The sequence below is a fragment of the Curcuma longa genome, chromosome 1, assembly GCF_044706935.1.
Source record: "Curcuma longa cultivar G26 ecotype Majalengka, Jawa Barat chromosome 1, ITB_CL_G26_1.1, whole genome shotgun sequence".
Taxonomy (NCBI): domain Eukaryota; kingdom Viridiplantae; phylum Streptophyta; class Magnoliopsida; order Zingiberales; family Zingiberaceae; genus Curcuma; species Curcuma longa.
In genome coordinates, this window is record NC_133861.1 from 2,379,063 (window position 1) to 2,402,338 (window position 23,276).

The 23,276-nt window shown below is 38.7% G+C and overlaps 2 pseudogenes; both read left to right on the forward strand.

The window, feature by feature from the left end:
* The first annotated feature begins 1,789 nt into the window (after positions 1–1,789).
* On the forward strand, positions 1,790–15,094 carry LOC141832359 (uncharacterized; annotated as a pseudogene).
* Positions 15,095–18,973: 3,879 nt separating this feature from the next.
* LOC141832459 (uncharacterized) lies at positions 18,974–20,275 on the forward strand (annotated as a pseudogene).
* The last annotated feature ends 3,001 nt before the right edge of the window (positions 20,276–23,276 follow it).

Consider the following 23,276-nt stretch of genomic DNA (forward strand, 5'->3'; position numbering starts at 1 on the left):
TTAAAAATTTTTTAAATCAATTTTACTTAAATAAATTTTAAATCAATTTTAACTTAATTAAGTAATTTTAATCTCAAATAATTTTTACTTAAACAAAATAATTAATTTTTTAACTTAAATAATTTTTTTAATTAATTTTTTAAATTAAATAATTTTTTAAATTAATTTTTAACTAAATAAAAATAATTTTTTAAATAATTTTTTAACTTAAAGTAATTTTTAAAATAAAATTTCAACTTAAAATAATTTTTAAAACTTAAACAAATAATTTTTCAAATTAATTTTACTTAATCACAAATTTCTTAATGATTTTTAAACTTCTAAATCAACAAACCTTAAACCCTAAATCTAAATTAATTAAAACCTAAGTTTAATTTAATTAAATTAAAATCTAAAATTAATTTGAAAAAAGCTAAAAAGGCCATTCAGATGATCCCAAGTCGACTGGAACTAGTATTCCAGTTGACCCAAATGAAACCCTAAAAATAGACGTAGATTTTCCTGCAAGCAAATGATTTTTTAACTCAAGTCGACTTGAACGAACCTCCAGTTGACTTGCACCGCCTTACCCAGTCGACCGGAATAACCATTCTAGTCGATTGGAGTGTTGTTATAGAAGTTTCGCAATGGCCCACATGGGAACTCACACTTTTCACCTTTCTACCGGCCTTTTCTACCCTCTCGTGGCACGGAAAGCTTCCTAAGTCGTCATGTCTTTTATTATACTACAAAATACCTAGGTAACCCCCTAAAGTTTTTCCAAATCAATTAATTTCTAGTTTTTTTGTTATTAAAATGTAAATCTTTTTATGTTTTAGACAGTTAAAAAGAGGGCGTGAGGCTGGGACCTCTAGGACCCCTAGTACTGACCCTAGATTTCCCACAGATGAGCTTAGACGTAGGTTTGAGGAGTTATCCTATGTTCCACTGCATTCTAGATATTTAAATAGGGTATTTTTTACTCGATCTTGCATCCCTTCTGTAGAGGTTGTTGACCATTACCATTTGCATCGACTGGTGTACGATTTCAGCTAACACGACTTTGTGTTGAGTTGTATAATAACCTAGTCCAGGTCGACGACTTGACCTTCTCTACTTGAGTTGGAGGGAGGGACATCACCATTACACCCTCCATTATTAGGACATTCATAGGATTCCACCTCTCTCAGTGTACTTTTCTATGCTATCCACCTAGGGATCTACCCTTTGGAGATCCCTACTCCCACATCACCCTAGATACCATGCATACATACTTCTATTAGGAGGATAGAGCTCCTAGTACAATTCAATTTCCATTTGGCAGACTTAGGATACAGGACTATGTCCTGTATAGAGTTATAGTGAACTGTATTCTGTCACTAACTATGAGGGACCTCACTATCATGAGATCCTTTCATTCATTTCTTCTTTATGCATTCATACATATACTAGACATAGATATAGGTTTGCACATATTCCATACTATCATTTTTGCATCTTCTATGATTACTAGTAGAAGGGTTCATATACTCTACTGCCATATTTTGATTAGTCTTTTAGACTCACTAAGAGTTGATATCACTGATGGTGATATTTTTCCTCCTAGTGATTTTGACATGATAGGGTCTAGGAACCTTTCATTAGGTGGTGTCCATATAGATGATGATGGGGTACTATCTTGGAGGCGACAACCTCACCCTCAGCCCCAACCCCAGCTTGCTACCGAGGACATAGATATTGAGATAGACTTAAAGGATCTACTTGGACTGCCTGCCCCTCCACCTCCACTTACGACTGACCAGAGGCTGACATGACTGGAGGAGTCTTTATAGAGCTTCCAGCAGACGATGATAGGTCTATTGGACGGTCAAGATGCGAGGATGTTAGAGTTGATGGAGATGGTCAAAGCTTGTGGTCATCCACCGCCATCACCACCTCAGTAGATATTTGTGTTTTACTTATTAGACCTATTGACATGTTAGATATAGGACTAGCTTGTATAGTTCATACTTACACTTTTGCATAGTTCAGTTTTACAGTTCAATACCTATGTGCAATTTTATTCTAACTTTGCTTGGTATGCTAGCAAAATACAAGTTTTCAAAAATTCACGTATTTGATTTTCAAATCTATTATGAAATAGTTTTCAAAAGTTTTTTCTTTTATTTTGAAAAATCTATTTTCAAACTTTTTCTTTTATTTTCAAAAGTAAGAAAGAAATATTTTAGCCTTAGACTAGAATCAATCCCCTAGAAATCATGTACTTAGAGATCTAGGTGGAGCATCTCACAAAACATACTAGATACCTTGCTTGTGTTTGTAAAACATGATGGGATTGTCCCGGTGTAATGCGCGTGTTTACACGTTTTGCAAACGTGCGCAGCGGAAATAAATAAATAATTAACAACAAATTATTATCAACACACGCATGCAAAATAGGAAATAAACAGCGTACAAGGCATGGCAAGAAATTAAAATTTTTAGAATAAAATTATTCTATGTACACAATTAAAATTTGCATAAAATTCAATAATTCTGCACGTACCTTTCCAAAGGCATTTGAGTGGGATTGGTATCAATCGAGCGATCCTCATCAGAGTCCCGCCTCTACTGTTGATCCACACCAAGCTCTCATTTGGACGGTTTCGGAAGCCATGAGTCGTGTCATCGTCTTGGGCACTAGCCGATGATCGATGATGATTGAATCGAGAGAAGCCTTATTCTGGAAATTATGCAACAACATTTATCGCGATCGATTTACGAGGCTTTCTAACTATCACCAGAAATCGTATTCCAGATATAGTTTTTTTTGGTAGTCAACCGTTGATCGCCAATAACGAACAAACTATCAGAAACTCTTTCCGATCACGATGGAACAATTCTCTGACAATTGCTGTTTACAAGTAAGACAATCTGTTTCCACAGTCCACCATCCATGGGGAGAACTCATCAGCCGACGTCCAGTGTCGGCTTTCGCTTCTTTCTTCCTGGTGGTTGGCTAGCGTGCTTAAGAGGAACCTTCTTCTTCTTCGGCAGGGTAATCCGGTGGCACAAGATTCTAGGTTGTTCCTCTAATCCCACGGTCGTCACTAGGGTTCCTGATCGCGGTCAGTAACGCGAAGGAAGAGGCGCTGACGACGATGCTTGTACTCGGGAGGAAGAAGAAAGACTTGGCTCCTCTGTTCTTCGTGATCTGGGAGATCAGAAGGTGATGGACAACGAGGAAAAAGGAAAGGGAAGCTAGGGTTGACTTCTTTTCTTCTTCCTACTTGGTCGGTGGCGCCCACGCAAAGAAAGAATTGTCGGAGCAGTTGTGGTATCGCGGTAACAGCAAGCAGAGACCCGCTCGCGAGGAGGAAGAAAGGTCACGAGCAGGCTAGGGTTTTTCGATCCTCATGCATTGTGGCCGTCTCCTCCATCCATCGTCACCATGGCCGATGGCGTCAGGATCGGGAGAATGATTCTCGCAATCCTTATGGACGGTGGGAGAAATCGCGGCAACAGAGAAAGGAGGGAAGAAGGGAAATCGCGGCTAGCGACCCTAGAGCTTCTCATCTCTGCGATTAGGTTTCCTTCACCACAATCGACAAGCCCTTATATCCTAGCTCCTGCAAATTTCGGCGCCGGTAAACTTGAGCAGGGAGAAGAAGCAGTCGCGACTTCCTTCTTTTGTGGTGCCGCGCGGAGGAGAAAGGAAACTGAAACAAAAAAAACCTTAATCGGAATTTGGGTTAGAGTTGAATTAGCCGGTTACTATAGCGAACCAAATTTCTAGGGTTTACTATACCAAACCAAGTTCAATTTTGATTTGCTTAGTTCACTAACCAAACGATCTCCAATTTGATCCAAATCAGTTTTGTCCAATTTATCTTCACAAGACAAAGCTTTTCATCACATCCGTTCTACGAAAATATCTTTCATCATGAGCCAAACCAAGTTGGTTCAATTTTGGTTCAAAACTGACTCATTTGGTTCACTAACCAAACAATCTCTGATTTGAACGAAACTAGTTTCGATAATTTCATCTTCGTAAGATGGATTCCATCATTTTATCCATTATCTGGTCAAACCAGACTTTATTTCTCTCGTTCTAAGCATCCAATTCTCAAACTCATTTTAAGTCCTTCAGAGAACTTGTAGTACGTGTGACCCAATAGGTTCCCGATTATATTGGCCGTCCGTAATTAACAATTAATTATGGAATGATCATGAGTGGCATCTAGTAGTACATCATGATCCTCAATTGATTGAAAAATCAACGATTGACTCCAGAACAATTCTAAACCTTTCAATAACTTCAATTAAACGTGTCTCGTTCCTTTCACCGTCTTTATACCCGCTTGGTTCAGGATATGGTCTATGTGTCAGTCTCCACTAGGCTGACTACATCACACCTAGCCCAAGCTGTTTTCTTGTTCTATGGATTCAAGTTACTAGTACATGCATCCAAGAGTACCGTACTCTTAACATGTAATGCTTTGGCCAAAGACTTTTAGTAACAATTCTGACTAGTGACCGCAAGGTATACGTCTCCTTTTCTAAGGAGTGATGAATCCTTTGTGGGCTATTCAAACACCTTCGAGCACTTCGACTTATGCGCAATCATCCCGGGTCCACACCTCCTCGGAGATGCTTGCTTAAGATGTCAAATATAAGCCTCCATGACCAAGGTGACTTGAATACCGCAAGTCAAAGGAAACTCGCACTTAAGTTGCATTAAGATCTTCATTGACATATGTATCAAACCATATGAAGTCTCAAAGTAGATCACTCCAATGGACTGGTTACCTTTAACTAGCATCCACGTTTAACTCTCAAATCTAATGTCTCCTGCAGTGAGATCAGCTGCTTAGTTAACCAAGGAGTCTAAACATGCTAGTCTTCGACAGATTCGATGACGTCTGTGCTTATCAATTTCTCGACTAGGGATAATTTTAATGCATTCATAATTGCACATGTAGAGATGCTCACGAGTTGTGATCCAATCACAAATTCTCTCATGCTAGGAATCATATTGCGGACATTCAGTATTTGAGATTAAGATCCAATCAAACACATATAGAATATGCACTCAAATAGCGAATTGTTATTTATCCAATAAATAGTATAACCGTAAGGCGATTGCCTTAGGACATCCTTCAAATTTAACAGACTCCCACTTGGCCTAAGGCCAATTTGTAGGATCGATAGAAGTACTAGAGGGGGTTAAATAGCACTTTTATGTTTTTCAGTCGATTTTTGACGAACGAGTAAAACGCGTGCGAAAATGAGTACGTAAGCGGGAGTAATACAAATGCGAGTACATGAGTAAATAGAAAACATAGGTCACGGTTGATTTTTTTACTTGGTTCACAGCCCAAGGCTGCTACTCCAAGGCCCACGGTCTTCGACCGTTTCCGACGGGCAATCCACTATGAGACTTGTTCCTTACGGGCACAAGTCGAACGGTACAAACTCAAATTTGATAACAATCTTTAAATGAATTTACAAACTTAAACAAAACTTGTTACCAAAATAACCGAAGTTACTTGTGCGAATTCGGCGTTGCAGCGGTTTTAGGGTTACTCAAGGCGTTGTCGTCTCGATAGAGTGGTCGTGTAGTATGATAGAAAATCTTGTTCTCGAGCCTCTGGTCGATGGTTCTTTTATAAGGTGCTCAGGTCGACTTGACTTGGACTCATGTCAACTCCAACTCAACGTAGATCCTCGTTCTTCGCGATGACTTTGTCCTCAGGTCGACTTGAGTCCCTACTCAGGTCGCCTTTAGTCCGACGTGGAGCTTTCCGATAACATATTCTTCTTGATATGTTATCTAGTCTTCAAGTCGACTCGAGTACCTCTTTAGGTCGACTCTAGTCCGACGTGGAGGATTTTTGAACTACGCCGACTTCTGTTGCGGTTAACCAGGTTCAGGTTGACTTGAGTTCTATTCAGGTCGACTCCAACACTAAATTTCTGAAAAACTTAGCTCGGAGTCTATGTGTTCAATCTCTCCAATCCTGCATTGAAAGTTAGCCAAATAACATGCAAAGATAAAGCTGGAGAGGTAGTTCCTAGAACTGTCTCTTGGTCTTAACTACAGGTCTCCAGTGAGACCCTCCTTGGGAGTGCGTCCTAACCCACTCCACTCAGAAGAATTTTCCTTGTGCCAACCAAGTCCTCCTGGCTCGTTGGACTTTTGCTCGGCTCTGTCCTTAGACCCTAGGATTTGTTGTTATGGCTCAGTCCTCCTGACCGCCCAGACTTCACCACGTCCTCCGGTCCTCCTGACCATACATGACTAGTTTTTTCCATGCTCCTTTGTCACGACCAGAGAGATAGTCATCCGAAAAATTTCGGCAGCATCTCCCTAGTATCCATGACAATTCCCTGAATACAAACATGTAATAAGGCCTACACGGCCTATCCATACTACAAAATATGGATTTATACAACTGCACAAAAGTAAAGATGACTCACATGACCACTTATACATCTTACACATGCATAATAAAAAAATTCTAATTCCATACAACTATTAACGAATAAACTCGTAAAGTGAGGAAAGTTTGAAGTTACGAATGCGGAAACGTAAAGGAATACAACGACAAAATCACAGATAGGAAATAGAAATCCGATACTACAAAAAGTATATAACTACACACAGGATACTACATCACAACATATACAACCACACAAAGACAATTATGAAGTCCTCGCTGTGAGATGGCAAGATTGGCGGATCTCTGGCCTCATCTATAAGCTCCTACCTGATATCTGGGAAGACAAAAAAATCTCGGAGTCCAATTGGTGAGTACAAAAATACTCAATGGATAATAAGAAAGGACAGTGCAAGAACTAAGTGAATAACAAGAGTACAAATACATACCGAGAATCAACAAGTGATCAATAATATCTCTGCAGGTAAATAAAACTAACATGGATCTCATGGAGTGCAATGAGCCATATGAATGACATGTCACCCATAATACAATAACCAAGAGTCAGTCAAGTAGACAACCAAAATGCAGTATAAGTGCGGTCCAATACATACATATCATGCACATGATGCACATATGCATGACGCAACTGTCTACACTCGCTACAGCACTCATGTATATATATGAGTTTGAGGGTATCCAACATTCAAATGGTCATAGCTCCAGCTCTACAATAAAGTAACCTGGTGACCCAAAGAAGGTAGCCATATATAGCTACGTACATCGTATGGCTGATATCTGTCCTCTAATACTCGTCCCCGAGTATCAGCCCTATACTCTCCGAGTACCACCCCTAATCGGTGTCAAGGTCAGATCATCGACTCGGCTGCGTACACTGCCATACAGCCACTATCACCGTGATGAAAATAGGGTATAATAACCACCTATATAGAAATGCCACTAAAGGCCAACTACCAGAACGATAAACCCACAACATTGGGATTTACAATCGTTATCATGCATCATGATGCGATGATCAAATCACAGTATCTACCTCTACCATGCTAATCAACATGCGTAGGTATAAAGCCCTAATGATCACAGGTATCATAAGAAAAGAACTATAACCAATAATGATCATAGATGACATAAGCAAGGATAAGAACAATGAAACATAGGTCAAAGGATTCATACAACCAAATTGATAATCCAAGATCAACAGGAATAAGGGCAAGCATGGTATAAATATGAGTATCATAAGTATCTAATCCACATTTAAGAATAGGCAAGTGATCAAGAGACTAATCAACAACAATAGAGAATAATACATGCACTGGAAATAGAAAGGAGTTGTAATGACCAAATACAGTAAATTACCCACCTGATATATTACAGATCAAATACTAGAACCCCTAGAAAAATAAACCACGTAAGTAAATGATCAATAATCAAGGACCTGCAAAAGAAATAAACAACCTTCATTAATAAGCGTATAGATCTTAACAAATTTTAAGATTTAACACATAATTCAAATTCAATTAGATCCATAATTCAATTAACTCATGCTAATTAAACACAAATTAATTTCATTAATTCTAATCGGATTTAGACCACTCTAACCTAATTATCCTAACTAGCCTAACCACAATCTAACTAAATCAGATCAATCCTAAATTAAAATATAAATCAACCAAAACCCTAATCTAATAGCACCACAAAATCTAACATCAACAGACTACTTCTAACAATCATAAATCAATAACAACCTCCTACTGTCAATAGGAAAAAATCATCATAACCTGAATCACCAACAATCCTATTATAGTTCCTAAAATCATTTGACTCAACCTAACCTACAATAGATCAATAATCTGATTACTCCAACAGTAAACAAAAATTCAAAATTATCTAACTAGCAAGAATAGGACAGGATCAATCCTTTTACCATAGTTCTATATAAAACCTAGCAACTCACAACGGGCTTTAACTAGGAATTTACCTCAGATTAGATCCACCATCTTGACCTAGATCCTCGCTCTAACCTCTAACTCTATTCTTGATCAAGATTGCTGCCAGAATCAAATCCCAAAGAAATCTCAACCTCTGAACAATCTACCAAAATAATCGAATGCAAGAATTCAAGCAAGGAAATAGGAGATGGCTCACCACGTGAAAATAGGAAAGGCAGAAAATCCCTATCTCAAATTCCTTCCTCTTCTATTGCCGCTTCCTTGAAAATAGCCCAGCTTCATGAATCAGAACAGGATGAATCGGTTCTTGGACAAAATTTAGAACTCTAACTGCGGAATTAAACACTTGCCTCCTCCAATCAATTGATCTTAGTGATGTTGGTTGGCAAGGGACAGGCTCAGCTCCAGGGAGGATGGCGACGGTGATGGCTGGTTCGTTCGGGCGCTGACACCAACGGGAGATCGGGAACGAAGAGGAAGAGAAATCGGGGATCATGGCTGGAGAAGAAGGATTCTGCTTCGGGCGGAGATTCACAGCTTTAGGGGCAAAATTCGCGAACCCGAAGAGAAGAATCACGAGGGAAAGAAGAGGGGAAGGGCAACGTCCGGTGTAGAGAAGGGATCACGAAGGAAGACAAGAAGAAGAAGAAGAAGAAGAGAACTAGCGATTTCGGACGGGGAAGGAAGCTTTGGGCCGAGTCTCGTGGTTGAAATCGCGATTTCGCGATTGGGAAGAGGAAGAAGAAGGAAACACGGGTTCGGGCAAAACTGGGAGTCGCGGCTAGCTTCCCAACCGGGTTTGGGTTAAAAATCCCATAACCATTAGCCAATAACCCTAAACTAAATTGATTCATGAAATTTGTTTAATTGGGCTTATGAAATGGCTATTGATTGGGTTATAATTGGCTTATTTAATTTTGGTTTTAAATAGGCTAAATGGGTTGATTAAATTAGCCTCTTAATTAGGCTAAGGTTTAGTTTTAATTAGGCTACTTTAATAACCTAAATTAAAACTCAAATCCTTAATTAATCAAGCCTCAAATGCCCAATTAACCCCTTAATCCTTAATTAATCAAGCCTCAAATGTCTAAGTACAATCAACCCTAAAAATTTTCGTATCTTACATCCTTGGTCCTCCTGACCCTACATGGACTTTTCACCTGGTGCCTTGACTCTGCCAAGTTTTCTGCCTGACCCTCTAGATCAGGACTTAGTCTTTTGCCTAGTCTCAACTAGGACTTATCTCAAACCTATGCTCCCTGCACACTTACATTAACAATGTTAGCTCAACAACACACTTAACTTGAACCTAGTGTCATTATCAAAACTAAGATTCGATCATCTGGTGCTCCCCGCACTAACAATCTTCTCCTTTTTGATTATGACAACTAAAGTTTCAAGTAAAGTTAAACAATAATTAACTTCAAACAGTAATTTGAACATTTAGCATATATAGAAAAATATTATGCATGAAGTGTGACACTCACAACTCCCTCTGCTTTAGGACTCCCCCTAAATTTATGCTTAGTTGAAAAACAAATAGGTTTTTTTTTTGAAAATTTTCAATTCTCTCCCCCCTGAACTTGATATTGCTTAGTTTGAACAAACTTAGCAAACCTTTCAAGTCCTTTAAAGTAAAACTTTTTAATTTTTGTGAACTGTATAAGTTTTTGAACTTTTTCAATAATTAAAAATTTGGCTTTAAGTTTACAAAACTTTAACTTACTTTTTAAAACATGTTATTTCAAGTTATACTTTTTAGAAACCATCTAAGTTAAACTTTAACTTGAAAACATTTTTTTAAAAAAAATAATTGAATTTTAAATAACTTTTGAAAACATTTTTTAAAACAAAATAATTGAATTTTGAATAACTTGAAAATTGAATAACTTGAAAACTTACAAATCTCTCCCCCTTTGACATAATCAAAATAAACCTAAGGGATTGAGTCTAAGCTTATAATAGTTAACATAGTTAAACAAAAAAAACTTAATCTGTGGGGCATGTGTCCAACTTGGATTTTAGCTAACTACTAAAAAGTAGTAGCTTGACCCAGTTATGTAAGTTTAAGTGTATCATCCCATTAAACTTTCTGACTTAGGGACACTTAACTTGATCACTGTTTATTAAAGTCTAAGTAAGGTTCGATACACTGAATAAGCATCTTGTATTTAGACTAGAATCCTATACATCTCACACCAATCTATGTTTTACAAACACAATCAAGTTACCTAGTGTGCTTTGTGAGATGTCCACCTAAATCTATAGGTACATGCTCTCTAGGGGATTGAGTCTAGTCTAAGGCTAAATCATCAATTTATTACTTTTAAAACAAATAAAATTTTAAAAATAGTTTTTTTAAAAAAAATAAATAAATAAAGTTTTAAAATCTTTTAAAAGAACTATTTAATAATATATTTAAAATAAACAAATAGAAGTGAATTTTGAAATCATGATTTTACTAGTCTACTAAACACAATCTAGTCAAAAGTAGACAATCAAAGTAAGAAAAACTAAATACTGATGCATAAAGTAAAACTATACATGCATGTCTATGGTTTATAATGCAGTAAGTTAGATATAAACAAAAACAAGTCAACTATGGGTCCAAACTACAATAGTGATCAACTACTGTGGAGGTGGTGGTGGTGGTTGCTGCATAGCTCTAAGTAGCTATAGAACCTCTGCCATGCTAGCACCCTGAACATCAAGTCTCCCTATCAATGTCTGAAGAGAATCCTCCAGCCTGGTCAATCTCTAGTCAGTGGTCAGTGGAGGAGGTGGAGCAGGTAGAGCTGGAAGACCAAGTTCCTCTAACTCAGCTCCAAGGTCCATATCCTTAGCTGCTGGCTCGAGTTGGGGCTGGGGTGGAGGCTGATGTTGAGCCTGAGGCTGAGGCTAAGGTGGGGTGCCTCTAGGAAAGTCTCCCCTCATCATCTATATCTATACCCCCTAAGGCCAGGTTCCTAGAACCTATGCAATCAAAATCACCAGGAGGTAGGATATTACTAACAGTGGTATCTACCCCTAGTGTGCTCAACAGCCCTATCAAAATGTGACAATAGGGCATGTGAACTCTCCTATTAGTCACTAAAGATGATGCATAGATGATGGTATGGAAAATAAATAAACCTAAGTCTATATCTAACCGATGAATAAATGCATATAGCAAAAATGAATGATAGGGTCTCATCCTGGTAAGATCCCTGGTGGCAAGTGGTAGAATGCAGTTTATAATAACTCTATACAAGACATAGTCTGTAGGATCGTTGTAACACGCTAGATGGGGGTGAATAGCGTGTTGTCACTTTTTCTCGATCGTTCGTTCTATCAAAGTATTAGCAGCAGAATTTGAAATAAAACACAGGGAACCACGGATTTACTTGGTTTCTAACCTCCCAGGGTTTGTACATTCAAGGCCTATCTACGGGAGATGTCCGTCCACTAGTGGTCTCCTTTCCGAACTTTGTTCGAAAGCGGAGAAACCAGTCTTATAGTCCGTATAACCAAATAACAAAAAATAAACAAGACAGTAAGAAAGAATAATCAAAACTTGTTTCACCGATCTGGAAAATCTTGAGCACCGCGTACTCCTCCTGGATCTTCCTTGGTTGCAAGAACTTGGCCTCGTTCGCATTTAGAACCACCAACAGAAGGAGAGTAGGGCTTGTAGATTGATATCCTAGATGTGGACGTCGCCCCTCCTTTTATAGCATGCTCAAGTCGACTTGAGCCAATCTCAAGTCGACTGCACGTAAGCTTGATCCTCTTTCTCAGCGGCTGACTTCGCCTTCAGGTCGACTCGAGTACCTACTCAGGTCGACTCGAAGCTTATGTGGCATATCTTGATAAACATTGGCTTTCGCAGCTCTTATATGGTGCTCAGGTTGACTTGACTCCATCTCAGGTCGACTCCATCCACTCAAGTCGACTTGACTCTATCTCAGGTCGACTTGAGTCACTTTGACTCAGGTTTGACTTGAGTTGCCCCTGAGCTTGGTTCAGTTGCCTTTGTTTGCTTCACCTCTGCTTTCTCCATCTTGCTTTCAACTCCTGGTTCTTGCAAGACAAGCATACAAACAAAAAAAGAACTTAAACCTTACCTTGTGGGTCTAACTTCAGATTTTTATTGAAATCTTGGGTTAGTCTGACGCCTGCTGTTCCACTCCGGGAACGCGCCCTTATCCACTGCACTCGAGAGAAATTTTGTCAACAAGTCCTCTAGACTTTGTTGGACTTCCTGCTTAGTCATGGTCCTCGGTCCCCAAGATTTGTCTGCTATGACTTGGTTCTCCAGACCAGCCCAGACTTCACCAACCCTCTGGTCCTCCTAATCATACCTGATTGGAACCTTACCATGTCCAACAAGGTTCGATTTCGCCTATCAATACCCCGTTACACACAGGTGTATACGGCGGAGTCCATTGAAATAATATTTCATTGTCTTAGATAATTCTGAAACTCTTGACTCAAGTATTCACCACCTCGATCAGATCAAAGTGTTCTAATACTCTTGTCAAGTTGTTTTCTACTTCAATTCTGAATTCTTTGAACCATTCAAAGACTTCATATTTGTATTTCATTAAATACAATTTCTCCAATAATGAACGATCATTGATAAAGGGTTGTAACTAGATGAAAATGGGTCATTCCTTTGTTAAAATTGAGTCTTAGTCAAAGCGGCTATTGATTCATCTTGTTCGAGATTAGGACATAAATCCAAATTGTGCTCTTGACTTGAACAAATGCTACACAACATCATTGATTGATTTGTAGATGAAGCTATTAAAAAATTTTGGTTCTTGATCATGTTATTCAAAGTTATTCGTTTCACTAAAGATGTCAATTCCAATAATGAGTTCTTGATCTCCTTTTGTTCATTAGAAACCAATTAAGCTTCACTAACCCCTCTAGTAGTAAGTGCTCTACTCCCAAATGTAGGATTGAGTTAAGTGCTAGAGGGGGTGAATAGCGCTTAAGAGTTTTTTCCAGTTTTCGAAAATTTGAGCATACGATTACTTAAATCAAAGTGTACAGAAGATTAGTAAAGTAAGAATAATAATGACATGTTTTATTTACTTGGTTCACAACCGAAGCTGCTACTCCAAGGCTCATGATCTGTGATCATTTTCGAACGGGCAATCCACTAATTAACTTGTTTCCTTATGGAAACAAGTTATAGCAAATACAAAAATATCACGATAAAACAGTTATCAGATTTATAATACAAAATTTGTTACCCAAGTACCGGAGCTTTGTAGATCTTCGTTCGGGTGCAATTTCGGCGTTATGACGGCTTGGATGGATGCTGCTGCTCGTTCAGGACGCTGTCGACTTGACAAGACTTGATCGTGGAAGTATGAAAATTGATGTTTGAAGTCTCTAGTCGAAGTCCTTTTTATAACCCATTCAGGTCGACTGAAATGCATCTTAGGTGAATGCCATGTAGACCACGATCCTCTTTCTCCGCGGCTGACTTCACCTTCAGGTCGACTGGAATCCCCATTATGGTTGACTTGAATCTGACGTGGAGGGTGTCGATAGACTTTGACTTCCGCTGCACTTATCTGAGCTCAAGTCACCTGAAATCCATGTTCCAGTCGATTTGACTGTCCGGTGGACTTGAACCTCGACTTACCGGAGTCAAAGACTTCAAGTTTCTAGTAAAACCTTGGGTTAGACCTGACGCCTACAATTTCTTTTCGAGAACGCGTCCAAACCCACTCCTCTCAGGAGAATTTACCTGACTACCAACCAAGTCCTCCAGACTTATTGGACTTTCTTGCTCAGCTTTGTCCTTGGCCCCAGGAATTTATTGCTACGACTCGGTCCTCCAGACCGCTCAGACTTCACCAATCCTCTGGTCCTCCTAGTCGAATATGCCAAGTTTCTTAAAGATTTATGTGTGCACAAGAAGAAGCTTAAGGGAAATGAATTGATTAACCTGGAGAAGAATGTTTCAGCTCTTATTCATCCAGTTCCTCAAAAATGTGAAGATCCAGGGGTATTCACTGTATCATGTGAGATTGGAAGAAATACATTTCATGATGTTATGTTAGATTTGGGAGCTTCTATTAATGTGATGCCTAGATCAGTTTTTCAGATACTTGGGATAGGTCCTATGTAGCCTACAGGAGTGGTTATTCAGCTAGCAGATAGGAGCAAACTCACCCAGCTGGAATGATTGAAGATGTACTTGTAAAGGTGAAGGAGTTAATTTTTCCTGCAGATTTTTATATCTTGGACATGGAGGGTGATTATCTAACACATAGATCTCCACTTATTCTTGGAAGACCATTCTTGAAGACTGCAAGGACAAAAATTGATGTGTATGTAGGGGCATTGTCTATGGAGATAGGAGATACAGTGGTCCAGTTCAGTATATTTGATGTTATGAAGCGCCCGAGAGAGGATCATTCTATCATGAGCATTGGTATTTTAGATGATATGGTTGATGTTGATTTATTTGCTGATAGTATTTTATTTGATGATTACAGGATTGATTTCAGTTTGGGGGATGTAGAGGATGCATTAGCTATAGAGACAGCTGATCTGGAGCCCAGTTCTGATTTACTTTCAGTTAGAGATGACCACGTGAGTGTAGGGGATTGTACTGAGCCCCAAGGACCACCATTATTGATTGATGTATCAGGAGATTCAGAGGATAGGTATGTGAGTGTAGAGGATTGCACTGAGCCTCAGGGATCACCCATATCTACTGAGTAGTTACAGCTGGATTTGAAGCCTTTACCAGAACATTTGAAGTATGCTTATTTGGGAGAGAACCAGTGTCTACCAGTTATTATTGCCCAGAATTTAGAGCCAGAGTAGGAAGAAAAATTATTGCAAGTTCTGAGGCAGCACAGGAAAGCTATAGGGTGGACATTGGCTGATATACCTAGGATTAGTCCTACCATTTGCATGCATAGAATTTATTTGGAGGAAAATGTGAAATCGGTGAGACAATCACAAAGAAAACTCAACCCAATGATTCTTGATGTTGTGAAGAAAGAGGTAACCAGACTACTATAGGCAGGTATCATTTATCCTATCTCTGATTCTAAATGGGTTAGTCCTATTCATGTGGTTCCTAAAAAATCAGAAGTGGTAGTGGTGGCAAATGAAAATAATGAGTTGGTGCCTACAAGAGTGAAAAATGCATAGAGAGTTTGTATTAATTATAGGAAGCTAAATCAAGCCACGAGAAAGGACCACTATCCATTATCTTTCATTGATCAGATGTTGGAGAGGTTGGTAGGGAAATCTCACTATTGTTTATTAGATGGATATACAGGCTATTTTTAGATTTGCATAGAGCCAAAAGACCAGGAGAAGACCATCTTCACTTGTCCTTTCGGTACATTTGTCTACAGACGGATGCCTTTTGGACTTTGCAACGCTCCAGAGACCTTCCAACACTGCATGGTAAGTATTTTTGATGAGTTATTAGAGCACTGCATGAAGGTATTCATGGATGATTTTTCTGTATTTGGCACTTCATTTGATTCATGTTTGGGTAATTTATCTAGAGTTTTACATATATGCATTGAGACTAATCTTGTTTTGAATTTTAAAAAATATCATTTTATGGTGGAGCATGGGATTGTGTTGGGCCATATAGTCTCTAGGAGAGGTATTGAGGTAAATCTTGCTAAAGTAAGTGCTATATCTTCTTTATCTTATCCTGTATGCATACAGGATGTTCGGGCTTTTCTTGGTCATGCAGGGTTGTCACGCCCCGAGAAGGCCGTCCGAAAAATTTCGACAGCATCTCCCCAGTAACTATGACAATTCCCCTAGTACATACATGTATACACAGCCACAGGCGGCTGGAATAAGGACAACACGTCCAATAGATAACCACAACAATCAAAAGATATACCATAAAGGCCTACACGGCCATACAACCACTACACATGCATACTATACCACACAAACATAATATAAGACCTACAAGGTCGTATCAACTAACAAAATGCAAACGAAATACTAAAACCATTAACCACAAAGTTCCACACACTACGTTCGAACATCGAAATGGAAAAACTCCAAGAGACCACAACAAGTCCACAAAACATAAATCCATGTCCAAGTACATAAACCATACCATAAACGATAAACCAACGACAAACCAACAAAAAAAACCTCCTGCTGTGAGATGGGACCAGCCGACTGAACCTCCAAGCTCCAGTAAACCTATCTGCTACCTGGGGAGGAAACAAAGTAACCCCAGGGTCTGGGTAGTAAGCATTAGATGCTCAGTGGATACAAAATGATAAATGTGCATGAACAGATAAACAGAAAGATAGACAATATCAACAGGTATAGATATCAACAGATAACAGAGATCATGGAAATCAAGCATGGTATCTCAACAAGAATAATAAGGAAAGAATCGTGCTACGGAATAGAGATAAGTATCAGTACATGTGAGCATGTATGTAATGTCATACAAATGCAACAAACATAGCAAATAAGTGCAACAATCGAAATCAGATGCATAAATTAAACTATGCAATAATCCTACCAACAATGCATGTAAAACACACGACAACCAACGCAAACAAATGCAAGTCTCTGTCCGCACTCTGCATTCCCCAGTCACCCTCCCAGAGCACAGTGAACTGAGGGGCCAGACAAGACATACTGCACAGACTCCAACATACAAACCACCGTAATCTGGTGGGGAGCGGCAGTGTAACAGGAGGGCTATATAGCCAGTCCTGGTTGCACTCAACAATAGTGCAAGTAGGCTCTTTCCACTGATCACACCACTACACGGTGTAGGGCCAGAGCCTACAAGAACAGCCAACAATGCTGTCCGCAACATCTACAACTATCATGAATGCATGATGATCATTCCTACATGTAATAGCTACAAATGATTAGCATGTTCAACAGATATCGAGGGAAGTCAATTTGAGTCGATGGTACGACAGTTAAAACTGTTATAACAACGGGAAGTTCAACAGGAGGTCATTCAACAGGTATCAAGCAACAAAAGGTGTAAGGTATCATTTAATTACTAGCGTGGATAGCAGGAATAGCAACAAAATAGCAACAGATCAAAATAAGGATCAACAGGAAAGATAACAACAATAAGAAATCATGCACTACGAAAAAGAGATCTGTGTTGACCAAGCACAGGAGTACCCACCTGAATTAGATGACCGTCAACAATAGAACCCTCAAATAGGAAACTTCGTATAGGCAGGAACAAATCAAAGTCCTGCAATTTACAACATACAATACTAAATACGATATTATATAGATTTTCATCAACAAAACTCTAACTGACTCTAGACTAACTCCACCAGGTCCAACTAACCTCCAACTTAACTAGATCAACCATCAACTTAATCCAATTTAATATATTCGTCATTAATTATTCATCTGATTAAATTATTCTCCTTGTTAATTAGGCATAAACCCTTCATCGATTAAATCTTAAATTGATTAATAACATAATAACTTATCAGATTTTGTCCATCAAACTAATTAACCAACTATTAATCCATGATCTAATCTAATCCCTCAAATATATACTAATTAATCACTAAACTAATTATACATGATTAATTATAAACTTCCGTTAATCAACTCACCCATAATTACCTACCTGATTAAACTAATTACTAATTATTAACCAATGAATTAATTAATTAACCTATTAATCAAATCAATTGCTTACCTCCGATTAATGTCTTTGTTAATTAACCGGCGGAGGGGAGCTCGGCCGGCGGCGCATGCAACGTCGGCAGGCGGCGATCAGGTGGTCGGCAGCTTGCAGCAGTCGGCAGATGGCAGCAGCAGGCGGCGGCAACACAGCGACAGCGTCGGCGGCTGGATTTCGATGACAGCAGAGGCGAACAGGGGGAACAACAGCGTTCGCGGAGCTCAGGTCGGCAACGTTCGCGAAGAGGGGCTCGGGTTCCGACGGTGTTTCTTCTGGCGGCAGCGCGTCGCGGCAGTGTGAAGGCGCAGCCCGGCGGAGCAGAGGCCTCCGCAGACGGCGGCGTCGACAGGCGTCAAGGAGCACGGTCGCACAGAGCTCGCGGAAGAGGAGGATCGGGCAGGGTGCCGACAGCTAAGGGAGAAGGCTTTGGGTTCGGCGATGGTGGCTTAGGGAGAAGCGGCGGTGTTGATCGAGATAGGGAGAAGGGTTCGGCGATGGTGCTTTGGGGTTTCTCCTAACCGGTCTTTTATGCCTTCCTTAACGGGTTAAGATCCCACAAGCTAATAACCCTATACCCATAACCCATTAACTCATCAAAACCATTAACGTTAATTACCCTAACCACGTATAAGATAAATTAAGGTTTAATTTAAATAAACCTTCCAAATTTTCCATAAACTCTTCCTATTAAAGTTAATTGTATTTACAATTTAACCCCTAATCTTCTGGTATTTTACAAGGGTTCTATAGGAGATTTATTAGAGACTTCAATAAAATTGCTCTTCCACTTTCTAGACTTTTGTAAAAGGATGTGGAGTTTTGTTTTGACAAAAAATGCAAGGAAGCTTTTCAGAATTTAAGAGAAGCCCTTATCTTAGCTCCTATTATTAGACCACCAGATTGGACTTTACCTTTTGAACTAATGTGTGATGATTCAGATTTTGCTGTAGGAGCTGTACTGGCACAGAGAGTGGATAGGGCCCCACATGTGATATGCTACGCTTCAAAGACATTGGATGTTGCACAGGCTAACTATACCACTATAAAAAAGGAGCTTCTTTCTATTATTTTTGCTTTGGATAGATTTAGATTATATCTATTGTGTTCTCATGTTATTGTATTTTCTGATCATGCAGCATTGAAATATCTCCTGAAGAAGCCTGATGCCAAGCCTAGGTTGATTCGATAGATGTTGCTACTTCAAGAATTTGATTTAGAGATACGTGATAGGAGTGGCAAGGAAAATCTAGTGGCAGATCATTTGAGTAGGATAGAGGGAGATGGACACCCCATGGCTATTTATAATGATTTTAGAGATGAGCAGCTTTTACAGCTACATGGTAAGTTTTCATGGTATGCAGAGCTAGTTAATTTTTAGCAGCTAATGTTTTTCCTGCACAACTTTCTAAAGCTCAAAAAGATAAATTCAAAAATGATGCAAAATATTATGTGTGGGATGATCTTTATTTATGGAAGTTTTGTAATGATCATATAATTAGGAGATGCGTACCTGATCATGAGTTTTATTCTGTACTTACATTTTATCATTTTTTAGCTTGTGGTGGGCATTTTGGACCACAAAGGACTACTAGGAAGGTTTTAGAGTGTGGATTATTTTGGCCTAGATTATTTCATGATGCCTACTTGCTTTATAAGAATTGTGATAGATGCCAAAGAACTGGGAACATAGGTTCTAGGAATGAAATGCCTCTACAAACCATGTTATTTTGTGAGATTTTTATATGTGGGGAATTGATTTTATGGAACCATTTTCTGCTTCTTTTGGTTTTTTGTATATACTCTTAGCTATTGATTATGTTTCTAAATGGGTGGAGGTCATTCCCACCAGGATTGATGATTCTTCCATTGTTGTGAGTTTTGTTAGGTCACACTTTTTTTGCAAGTTTGGAATTTCAAGAGCTATCATAAGTGACTAAGGATCACATTTTTGTAATAAGCATATGAAGGCTCTACTTACAACAAGTATGGGGTTGTACATCGAAGGGCATGACTACGAACTCATAATGTCCGTATCTGGTCCTGAAAGTTGTCTTGGGGATGTCACCTTCCTTAACTTTCACCTAGTGATATCTCGATCTAAAGTTCTTGATGGTCACTTGGTTCAAGGCTCGATAATCTATACACAAGCGCATAATCTTCACGAACAACACGGGAGCTCCCTAAGGTTAGTGACTAGGGCGTATGAAAGCAGCTCCTGTGGTTGCTCCTGAAGTTCCTTTAATTCTACTAGAGCAACGGTACCTTTTGAGATAGGGTTGGTACCGAGTATCTCAAACTTTATTTCCCTGTCTAGTGCTAAGCCTGGTAACCAGGGAAGACTACTTTGTAGTCACATACCACTCGGAGCTTTTGGTCATTCTCTAATTCGGTATTGACTACATGTGCTAGAAATGTACATCTACTCCACTAATCTTCTTAACTCTGAATACTGTTGGACAAAATCAATAACATAATCCATGCCAAGTAATCATCACGGTAGCAACCCGTAGATGAACCTCTCCCAGCTCAAAATCTAGGACATCTAGAGGAAAGCACCATGACTTCTATTTTCAGCCTTATTTCCTGATTAAATGTAGTCTGCGGTCTATTAATTCCACTAGCCATATTTTCAGGTCTCAACTTGGTCTGACAAGACGTAGTCTTTTTGCCTTTACTCGTTTCTACCACATTCTGGCATCTCCAATTAAGCAGAATGATGCGCCAATCTAGCAGTTCTATGATACTTTCTAATGTCTTGAACCATGCCTGAGCATCTTATGGTTCTAGTGATTAAGCATGTTCAACTCAAAAACATTCTTTATTAATCATAAAAGAATGTTATTACCTCTCTATTGAGAAATCCTCAGGTATAAGCATGCTTCCGTTAACTATAAATTATGAAAACTAGAATGCATAGGTTGCTATAGGTATAGCATGCTTCCGTTAACTATAACATAAAAGCAAGAAAGCCTTAACATCGTTCTATCCTTAAGGCGATCCGTTACTTATACTTGCTAAAATCTACTATTAATTTAAAATTTCTTGCTATATGATAGTTGATATCCTAGTAACAATGACCAAACCATAATTACAATCTAAGAGCATGGCAATTAAACATACTTTAGCAATTTCTAAACATGGATTTAGAAACCATGGTATCAAGAATGCGATCTGAATTTATCTTAAATAACCTGTTGACATCAAAATGGTTCTGTAACTTCCAACCTTACCTTTCACTAACTTGGCTATTGTAATTTACCAACTATCAAATAATGCATAGAACCTATAGTTGTTAACATTCAGTGCGGAAAATAAACAATCATCTATCTTAATGATGTTCCTAAGGGTTTCACTACATCACACACTTCGCATCGTCGCTGCCGCCTCCGCTACTTGAATTTTCCTTTGCCCTTATCTGCAATACAAGGAAAATAAAACTATAAGCATAAAGCTTAGCAAGTACCATCCTACTCACAAAACGATACATATTTTAAAATCATGCTTTTGAAAAATATGAAAGGCAATATCTTCATGCTTGTCATTTATTGCTACTGAAACGTATAAGCTAGATAAAAATCATAGCATACGCATCATAATAAACAAATGAACTGAAATCATAAACTGAACTAAGCTGAATCTTAAAAACTAAATTCACTTCAAATTGGTAATGAGCTTTTGAAAACTTATACATATAGTAAGTGAAAATAGTAATCATCCTGCTGTGGGCCCGGCATTGTGCTACTTATGTGCGCATCCCTAAATAGATCCGAGGTAGCTAATCCCGAACCCATTAGGGTACTACTAGGCGATCTCGGGCCTAGGGGCGATCTCGGAGCCCACCCATGGACGAACTCGGGTCCAAGCACATGCCATTAAAAAGTAAAATACTTTCTTTAATACTTCTTTTCTTTAACCTTGCATATACTAGGCGATCTCGGGCCTAGGGGCGATCTCGGAGCCCACCCATGGACGAACTCGAGTCCATAATTACTGAGGCAAGGTAAATTATTTTCATAAACATTCTGTAAGAGAAACTAATCTCCACATACATACATAAATTTTTGAATAACTAAAACTATGGATTTATGCATACGAACGGAGCTACTTATACTGCAGGTGAGAGGTACTTACTTCCTGCGCTAATTTCCTTACAATTCTTCCGTTAAAGAAGAAGATCTTCTCGGCGATCTTCCTACGTCTATACGTTCTTCTCGCGGAGAGGAGCGTCCTTGTAGAAGAAGTTCTCTGGAAGTCTTCCTTGTGATCCTAAGGGACGGAATCCTCGTTCTTCGGGTTTGGGCCGCCGAGAGGGAAGAGAAAAGAGGGGCGACGGCGTCCTAGGCGAGAGGTGAGGAAAGGGTTCTCGAAGATAATCAAAATCCTCTCTTAAGCCTTCTATTTATATTAAGTGATTCCTAGACTTAATCTCGCCTATAAATAAAATTCAATTCTTTTTTTTTTGGAACAGATCTGCTAGGCTCCTTTGGTTATTGGAAATATCTTAAGAGTTATAAATTCCTATAGGTCGCGAGTTCAAATCCCGTCTCGAACATTTTTTTATATTTATTTTTGCTATTTCCGCTAATCTAAAAATTCCAGAAAAATATTCTAAAATTCTAGAAAAATCATAGAATATTTCTAAAATTATTTTTGAGAATTTTCGGGAAATCCCGCTTTGGACTTAAAAAATTCCTAGACCTAATCTCGCCTATAAATAAAATTCAGTTCCTTTCTTTTTTGGAACAAACTTGCTGGGCTCCCTTGGTTATTGGAAATATTTTAAGAGTGGAAAATTCTTAAAGGTCGCGGGTTCAAATCCCGCCTTGGACAATTTTCTTCCTATTTATTTTAAGTGATTTCTAAACCTAACTCGCCTATAATTAAATTTCGGTTCCATTTTTTTTTGGAATAGACTTGTTGGCTCTCTTGGTCATTGGATATTCTTTAAAGGTCGTAGGTTCCGATAGGTTATAAGTTCAAATCTCACCTAGGACATTTTACGCTCCTATTTATTTTTGCTATTTCCGCTAATCTAAAAATTTCAGAAAAATATTCTAAAATTTTAGAAAAATTATAGAATATTTCTAAAATTATTTTTGAGATTTTTCGGGCGTTACACCTTATCACCCGCAAACAAATGGACAAGTTGAAGTTTCAAATAGAGAGAACAAAGAAATTTTAGAGAAGACTATGGGGCCTAATAGAAGGTGATAAATACCTTGGAATGTATCG